The following is a 9,371-nucleotide window of genomic DNA, read 5'->3' on the forward strand; positions in this document are numbered from 1 at the left end:
ATTATATATATCACTGTGATTTGATATGGACTGATTTCCAGGATATATTATGAAGTGAAGAAAGCAAAGTTTATAGTCTAAACTATCCTACCTCTTGTTCAAGGAAGAAGGGAAAATAAGAAAACAAATGTATCTGCAAATTTTTGCAAAGAAAAACACAAGAACAAGGTCTGGGTGGCTCAGTCAGTTAAGTGTTTGCTTTCAGTTTGGGTCATGACCCAGGGTCCTGGGATTGAGCCCTGCATCGGACTCCCTGCTGGTGGGGAACCTGCTTCTCCCTCTCCTTCTACCCCTCTTCCCCCCACCCCCACCTCTCATGCTATCTCTCTCTCTCTCAAATACATAAAATCTTAAAAAAAAAGAAAGAAAGAAAAGAAAAACACAAGAAGTGTAAACCACAAACTAATAAAATTGATTACCTATGAGGGTTAGGGGTAAATGAGGGTTCCTTGGTTTTTCACATTCTTGTGGAAAGAAACAATGGAATACATAATAAATACATAAATGAATGAATCTAACTCTATTTTAGATGAATAAAAGTAACCCCATGAACGGGAAAAAAACAAAACTAACTCAAGTAACTTGCAGGCACCCTCTGTCTAAAGAAAAAAAGAACTGCAAATCTTGAGTTCTTAGTAGGTTTGCAATAGTGGTAGTGGCATGGCAATTCTGAAATTATTTTGGGTATGGGAATTGAACATGCAAGTAAACATATAGACATTGCTGGGAACCAGGGTTCTCACTGGGGAAGCAGGGAAGAGCAAATATGGAATGAAAGAAGTGAGCAAAAACTTTGTGGAGTTGGACTGGAACAGGACATATCAGTGTAAAATTTATGGGGGAAAAAGATGATAGATTGATTGATCTACACATACCTAGTTCTCAGATCCTGGTTTCTAAATATCCCACAGAAAAATCCCAGGGCCCAGGGCCGCTTGAGGGCTCCTCACTGATTCCAGTTTGGACAGGAGCAAGGAAGATACCAGGGGAGTTTGGAATATTTTGTTGTGCCAGAAAATAACTAAAAAAAAGTATTAGGGCATTAAAGAGACATGGGAGCCAGCTTGAAGAGGCCTAATCTGACACAATTTGTATATCACAGTATGTAAGTATAATAATAGATGAACTGAACAAACTGAACAAAAGAAGAATCCATGCATCCATACTGTTAATAGGTGTAAATATACAGGTATACCCACATAAAAAGAAGAAACATGGGGCGCCTGGGTGGCTCAGTTGGTTAAGCGACTGCCTTAGGCTCAGGTTATGAATCCCACATTGAGCTCCCAGCTCAGCGGGGAGTCTGCTTCTCCCTCGGACTCTCTCCCTTCTCATGCTCTCTCTCACACTCTCTCTCAAATAAATAAAATCTTAAGAAGAAGAAGAAGAAGAAGAAGAAAGGGGGGAGGAGGAGGGGGAGGAGGAGGAGGAGGAAGAAACAACATACAGGAGAAATAAAAGACTGTATTCTTGGGGCACCTGGGTGGCTCAGTCGTTAAGCATCTGCCTTCGGCTCAGGTCATGATCCCAGATCCTGGGATCGAGCCCCACATCGGGCTCCCTCCTCTGCGGGAGGCCTGCTTCTCCCTCTCCCACTCCCTCTGCCTTGTGTTCCTGCTCTCGCTGTGTCTCTCTCTGTCAAATAAATAAATAAAATATCTTAAGAAAAAAATGTTAAAAAAAAAAAAGACTGTATTCTTTAAAACTGCCCCATGGATGAAGGACGAAAGGTTGAGGAACTGTTCCAGGTTAAAGAAGGCTAAAGTGACTAACAATAAATGAACTTGATCCTGGCCTAGATCCTGAAAAGAATTGCTATAAAAGATATTATGGGGGGTGTGCATGTGTGGCTCAGTCGGCTGAGCATCTGACTCTTGGTTTTGGCTCAGGTCATGATTTCAGGGTCGTGAGATGGAGCCCCACATGGAGCTCCATGCTCAGTGGGAAGTCTGCTTATCCCGCTCCCTCTGCCCCTCCCCCCGTTCATGTACTCTCTCTAAAATAAATAAATAATTCTAAAAGAAAAAAAAGAGGGGCACCTGGGTGGCTCAGTCGGTTAAGCGTCTGCCTTCGGCTCAGGTCATGATCCCAGGGTCCTGGGATCAAGCCCTGCATTGGGCTCCCTCCTTGTTGGGAAGACTGCTGCTCCTTCTCCCTCTGCCTGCCACTTACCCTGCTGGTGCTCTCTCTCTCAAATAAATAAATAAAATCTTTGTATGCTTAACCATCTGAGCCACTCAAAACATTTTTCAAGAAGAGGCAGCATCTGGTAGCAGAAAGAACACAGGATATGTCCCAGGAGACAAGAATTCTAGCTCTGCCTTTGTCTCTCTTTTTTTTTTTTTTAAAGATTTTATTTATTTATTTATTTGAGAGAGAGAGAATGAGAGACAGAGAGCACGAGAGGGAAGAGGGTCAGAGGGAGAAGCAGGCTCCCTGCCGAGCAGGGAGCCCGATGCGGGACTCGATCCCGGGACTCCAGGATCATGACCTGAGCCGAAGGCAGTCACTTAACCAACTGAGCCACCCAGGCGCCCCTGCCTTTGTCTCTTACTAGTTCAACCAAATAGAGTAAGCAATTGGACCTCTGAGACCCTAGTCTCAATCTAAAAGGAGAGGCCGGAATAGAGGAGGGGTCTCAAGCTCAAATGCCTATATGACAAAGACTGGTAATAAAGAGGAGGGGAGCAAGGAGGCACCTGTGACAAACTGGAGAGCGTGCACCTGCCTAAATGGGGGACCTGCTTCTCAGTTCTAATCAACTTCTGCCAGGTAGGGTTGTGTCCCAGGATTGCCAGAGATCTTGACATGGAACATTCTCCAGAATAGATTACATTGTTAGGCCGCAAAACAAGTCTCAACAAATTCAAAAAGATCAAAGTCATACCACGCATATTTTCTGACCACAACACTATGAAACTAGAAATCAACCACAAGAAAAAGTCTGGAAAGAGCACAAATACATGGAGGTTAAATAACATACTACTAAACAGTGAATGGGTCAACCAAGAAATCAAAGAATAAATTTTAAAAAAATTACATGGGAACAGATGAAAATGAAAACACAATGGTCCAAAATCTTTGGGATGCAGCAAAAGCAATTTTAAGAGGGAAGTTTATGGCAATACAGGCCTACCTCAAGAAGCAAGAAAAATCTCCAATAAACAATCTAACCTTACACCTAAAGGAGCTAGAAGAACAACAACAAAACCCAAAACCAGCAGAAGGAAGAACATAATAAAGATTAAAGCAGAAATAAATGATATAAAAACTAAAAAACAATAGAACAGATGATCTGTTCAGATCTTTGAAAAGATCAACAAAATTGATAAACCTCCAGCCAGACTCATAAAAGAGAAAGAGAGAGAGAGAGGACTCAAATAAACAAAATCACCAATGAAAGGAGAAATAACAACCAACACCACAGAAATGCAAACAATTATAAGAGAATATTATGAAAAATTATATGCCAACAAACTGAACAACCTAGAAGAAATGGATAATTTCCTAGAAACATATAAACTACCAAGAGTCCTGGGATCAAGCCCACATCGGGCTCACTGCTCAGCGGGGAGCCTGCTTCTCCCTCTGCCCCTCCCCCTGCCCGTGCTCTCTCTCTCTCTCTCCTCAAATAAATAAATGAAATCTTAAAAAAAAAAAACATATAAACTACCAAAACTGAAGAAGGAAGAAATGGAAAATTTGAACAGGCCAATTACCAATGATGAAATTGAATTAGCAATCAAAAAATTCCCAACAAACAAGAGTCCAGCACTAGACGGCTTCACAGGTGAATTCTATCAAACATTTTTTTAAAGATTTTATTTATTTATTTGAGAGAGAGAGAGCACCAGCTGGGGGAGAGGCAGAGAGAGAGGGAGAAGCAGGCTCCCCGCTGAGCAGAGTCTCATGTGGGACTTGATCCCAGGACCCTGGGATCATGACCTGAGCCAAAGGCAGTCGCCTAACCGATTGAGCCACCCAGGTGCCCTAAAACTTTCATTATTTGCCTAAAGACTTCACAAAAATGACTAGAACTGATAAATGAATTCAGCAAAGTCACAGGATACAAAATCCATGCACAGGAATCTGTTGCATTTCTATACACGAATAATGAAACAACAGAAGGAGAAATTAAGAAAACAACCTCATTTACAATTGCACCAAAAATAATAAAATACCTAGGAATAAACTTAACCAAAGAGATGGAAAGACCTGTACTCTGAAAACTATAAAACACTGATGAAAGAATTTGAAGCTCCACCTGATACTTGCACAGGTCAAACTCCTGCCCATTCAAGTCTTCAAGGATGGCATTAATCTCGGCAGTTCCCCAAGGGATGTGACATTGCTTTTGGTTAACTATCTGAATAGGATGTAGGAGTTCCAGGGGCTTTCACTAGCCCTTCCTGCCATAATGTTCTTACTCCAAGGGTGAGAGAGCCAATGTGGGGTCTTGTCTGTTGCCATAGATGTCTATCCTAATTACACTCTCAGGAACTTGGAAATAACTACAGGTTGGAACTGTGGATCAGCTGAGCCGCCTGTGAGTTGGACTTGAGCTAAGAATCTATCTATTACCTGTCCACCTTAAGCCCCCACCTTGATTGATGGGCCATCGTGCAATTGGATCCCCCAGGAATTAGCGTCAATTCAGAGCCAGTATCTAGTAATTCTCAAAAGGTCTGGGTATTTTCTTTTCTCTAATGCACATTCTAGTAAACAATCCACAGTTCTTTTCTCAAGGAGACCCAATCTCCATTTTTCAAAAATAAAGATTTATTTATTTATTTGTTAGAGAGAATGCCCAAGGGCAGGGGGAGGGGCAGAGGGAGAGGGAAAGAAGCAGACTCCCCGCTGAGTCTGGCAGTGTGGGGCTCATTCCCACAACCCTGAGATCATGAGTTGAAATCAAGAGTCAGACACTTAACCGGCTAAGCCACTCAAGTGCCCCCACAATCTCCCTTTTTAAAAAAGCTTTATCTGAGAGAGAGACGGAGAGAGAAAGAGAGAGAGAGAATGTGGTAGGGTGGGGCAGAAGGAGAGGGGAGAGAGAATCCCAAGCCGAGTCCACGCTGAGTGCAGAGCCCAAGGTGGGGCTCATTCCCAGGACCCTGCAACCCTGCCATCACAACCTGAGCCGAAACCAAGAGTCAGCCCCCAACTGACTGCACCACTCAGGCCCACCCCCCCAATCTCCCTTTTAATCAAGGTGCTCTGAATCTATGCTGACTTAGGTCTAGAAACTGGGAGAGTCCGTGGCTTTCCACTCTAGTGACTCAAGTTAAATATTTTGGCTACCAGAGGAAGATTTTTTTCCCCCTGTTATATAGATCAAGCAACTTTTTAGTAGGCTGCTCATCTATTTTTTCTTAGGAACATGGTGACTAATTGGCCACCGCCAAAGTTTGCTGTGGGCCAAGGTATTCTGATTACTGGTATGTCCCTGCTGCCCTTTCCGGCAGATGTACCAATCATATCTTTGGTGGTAATATACTGTCATTTGGCCTCTGCTGCTTCAGGTTCCCATTATCCTCACTGAAATCAGGCAGCCCATCTGATGAACCTGTTGCATGGGGAATCCTCCATGGAATACCTGGCTTACACAAACAGAGCAATGACAGAGCTTTTCAGTAATGCAGGTGCTTTCCTCACCAATGTATTTCTCAACACCTTAGTGGAGGAAATGTCTTCTAGGATTTCTTGTGGAATGCAGTTAGAAGTAAGTATGTTGATTGTGCATGATAAGTCTACTCCAATATTCCTATCAGTCTAACCCTTTGGATTCTTTATTCCACAACATGGAAGGAGTTCTGGAGTCTCAACTTCATTATGGTAGGCCACTATTGAGTTTGAGTCTCAGTCACCGTACTAAGTAAATTGTTAGGGCCATTTCCATCTGCATGAGCCAACACATTAAATCCAGGCTAATAAGTGCATCTACATCAAAGAATTTGACCCAACCTAGGGCTATATTTTGCTCAGCTTGGCCTAATACCCTTAGAATCCCCTCCCATACATATTCTCCAGGTATTTGCTGATATATATTAGCAAAATCTTGTAGTCCTTTTGCTGTATAAGTCATTTCCTCCTGGGTTATAGTGTGCACCTAAATCTTCTGGGTTCAGTGAGATTTGATCCTTATTATGGGTCTAATGGCAACAGGAAGTGGTTGTGATTGTTTTTTTTTTAAAGATTTTTATTTATTTATTTGAAAGAGAGAATGAGAGATAGAGAGCACAAGAGGGAAGAGGGTCAGAGGGAGAAGCAGACTCCCTGCTGAGCAGGAAGCCCGATGTGGGACTCGATCCCAGGACTCCAGGATCATGACCTGAGCTGAAGGCAGTCGCCCAACCAACTGAGCCACCCAGGCGCCAGTGGTTGTGATTGTTTTAAAGAGGATGAACGACCTCTTCCAAGGAATCTGTCCCAGGTGAGGTTATCAAGCAAGGAACACTAATCTCCCCAGACATTGGCAAGATACTTCTACTGGCAAGCACTCAGAAAACAGGTATTCATGATTTTCAGTTTCATCATGGTTCAATAGGGCATTCTTATTCCAGGTTTCAGGATCCCATTCTTTCTCAATCAGTGCCCAGAACCGCACATAAGAAACTTGTGAGACTGGTATTGTAATTCATTGGCTCACAGAATTCATTTCTAAAACCAGCTTAATTAAGGTACAATTAAAATACAATAAACTGAACATACTTAAAGTGCAAAATTTGATATTTTTTGACACATTCATGTCAAAAATTCATGGTTTCATTCAATGAAACCATCACCACAATAGAAATAGTGAACATATTTGTCAAGCCAAAAGTTTCCTTGTCACCCTTTGTAATTTCTCCCATCTGCCCCTCTCAATGCCCCTTTATCCCCAAACAACCATTGATCTGCTTTCTGTCACTTTGGATTATTTGCATTTTCTAGAGTAGGAGTCAACAAACATTTTCTGTAAAGGGCCAAATAGTAAATATTTTAGGTGTGGACAAGAGGCAAAAATGAAGATATTATGTAGTAGTTGTATAACAAGAAAGAAAATAATTTTTATTGGGGCGCCTGGGTGGCTCAGTCGTTAAGTGGCTGCCTTCGGCTCAGGTCATAATCCCAGTGTCCAGGGATCGAGCCCCGCGTCAGGCTGCTCCCTGTTTGGCGGGAGGCCTGCTTCTCCCTCTCCCACTCCCCCTGCTTGTGCTCCCTCTCTCGCTGTGTCTCTCTCTGTCAAATAAATAAATAAAATCTTAAAAAAAAAGAAAATAATTTTTATTGGTGAGATTAAAAGTAGAGTAATAATTGAGTACAATTTTTATGATATAATTGAAGTTTCTATAACATTTTTCTAACTGATGTTCAAAATTAGTGTTCCCTCTCATCAAAATCTATCAAAACCTTTATGTGTTAATTCTGATTTGTAACATGATGTTTAAAAATGTCTTTCACACAGATGGGTACTGCCAAATACAGATGTCAATCCGTAAGTGTATGATTTTACTTAATCATATTCATCATTTGAAAAACAATTATAGAATTCTATTAGATTTCTCATTTGAAATGTGCTTTTTAGCATGTCACCACATTGCAGTTTGATCACTTCCAATTGAAGATTAAATGGAATTGCCTCAATCACACAAATGGATTTTGAAATACAGAAACTTCCTTTATACTTGTATCGAAGTCTTAAAATTGCTGCTGGAATTGTAGTTCGAGTTTGGAAAATATAGACAGCTATTTCAAATTTTTGTCGGAATTGAGATCTTTTTGTTTTAACTTTTGACATCCTGTGTATAAAGCAGCTTGACATTAGTTGTAATTCAAACAATGTTGCCAAAATTACTTTACAGCAGTATAAGTTCTGTATATAAGTGCTATTTTGCCTTATAATTTTAGGTTGAACTCATTAAGAAACATTGTCAGGTCTGCAACAAAAGCTAGTTACCAAAGCCATTCAGCATTTGACAGTAGTGGCTGAATGTGGTTCTTCTCATTCAGAAAAATTTCAGTCTAAAACCTGAGTTAAAAAACCCCCAACAGAATGTTATATTGCTAAGACATCAAATTGCTATGTGGTAGGGTAAGTCAGAATATTCAGCTTCTGTTTCTAGGAAAAGTTTATGATGGTAAAGTCCAAAAGAGCAAATGAAGTTTATATAATACATTCAGATAATTTCTGCAAAGTACCTGCTGATGAATAATAAAATTAATAATTACAGGCTTTAAACACCTTACATATTCACAAGCTTTGAAAATTTGTCCAACCAAGACTTTTTCTACTCATTTTTTTACCAACATCAGTTGTAACACATCTTAGCAGATTCCACTTCAGTTTGTAATGAATTAGTGTTTTCTCAATTTCTTTAAAAATATTTTTGCCCGTCATTCTTCCACCCACTCTATTCATAGAAACTAATTCTTGAGGGGTGTCTGGGTGGCTCATCAGTGGAGCATCCGACTCTTGGTTTTGGCTCGGGTCATGATCTCAGGGTCCTGAGATCCAGACCTACATAGATCTCTGCATTTAGCAGGGAGTCTGCTTGGAATTCTTTCCCCCTCCCACTCCCTTTGCTCCTCCCCCTACTCATGCTTGCTCTCTCTCTCTTTCTCTCTCAATTAAATAAATATATAAATAAATAATCTTTTAAGAAGAAGCTAATTCTTTTTTCTAAAAAGATTTCATTTATTTATTTGAGAGAGAGAGAGAGAGGGAGCGCACACTCAAGGGGGGGAAGGGCAGAGAGAGAAGCAGGCTCCCGCTGAGCAGGGAGCCCAATGCAGGACTCAATCCCAGGACCTTGGGATCATGACCTGAGCCGAAGGCAGATGCTCAATGGACTGAGCCCCTCAGGTGTCCCAGTGTGTGTGTATTCTTATAATAAAACTTGATAAACACTGAAATTTGGATTTTGTAAAATTTTCACATGTCATTCTTCTTTTTTTTTTTTCAACCAACTAAAATTGTACAAATCATTCTTAGTTCACAGCCATACAAAAATAGGTGGGAAGCTAGATTTGGCTTGCAATCTGTAGTTTGCCAACCTCTGATCTAAACACTGATGAATCACAAATGTATATCTTAAGCCGTAATCTATACCCTGAACTTAATGCTTACATATTCAAGTGCCTACTTCGCACCTCTATTTGGATCCTATGTGTATCTCAAAAATAAGCCATTCAAACCCATAGTCCTAGTCATTTTACCCCAAAATTTTATCTTGAAAGTTTCCAAAAATATAAAATCACTGAAAGGAATTTATGGTGAGCATCTGAATATCCACAAACAAGATTCTATCACTAACATTTTACTATACTTGTGTTATCACATAGGTATCCATCTATCCATTTTTCCATGGATAGATGAGTAGATGAACATA

This window comes from Zalophus californianus, chromosome 10 (assembly GCF_009762305.2).
Source record: "Zalophus californianus isolate mZalCal1 chromosome 10, mZalCal1.pri.v2, whole genome shotgun sequence".
Lineage (NCBI taxonomy): Eukaryota > Metazoa > Chordata > Mammalia > Carnivora > Otariidae > Zalophus > Zalophus californianus.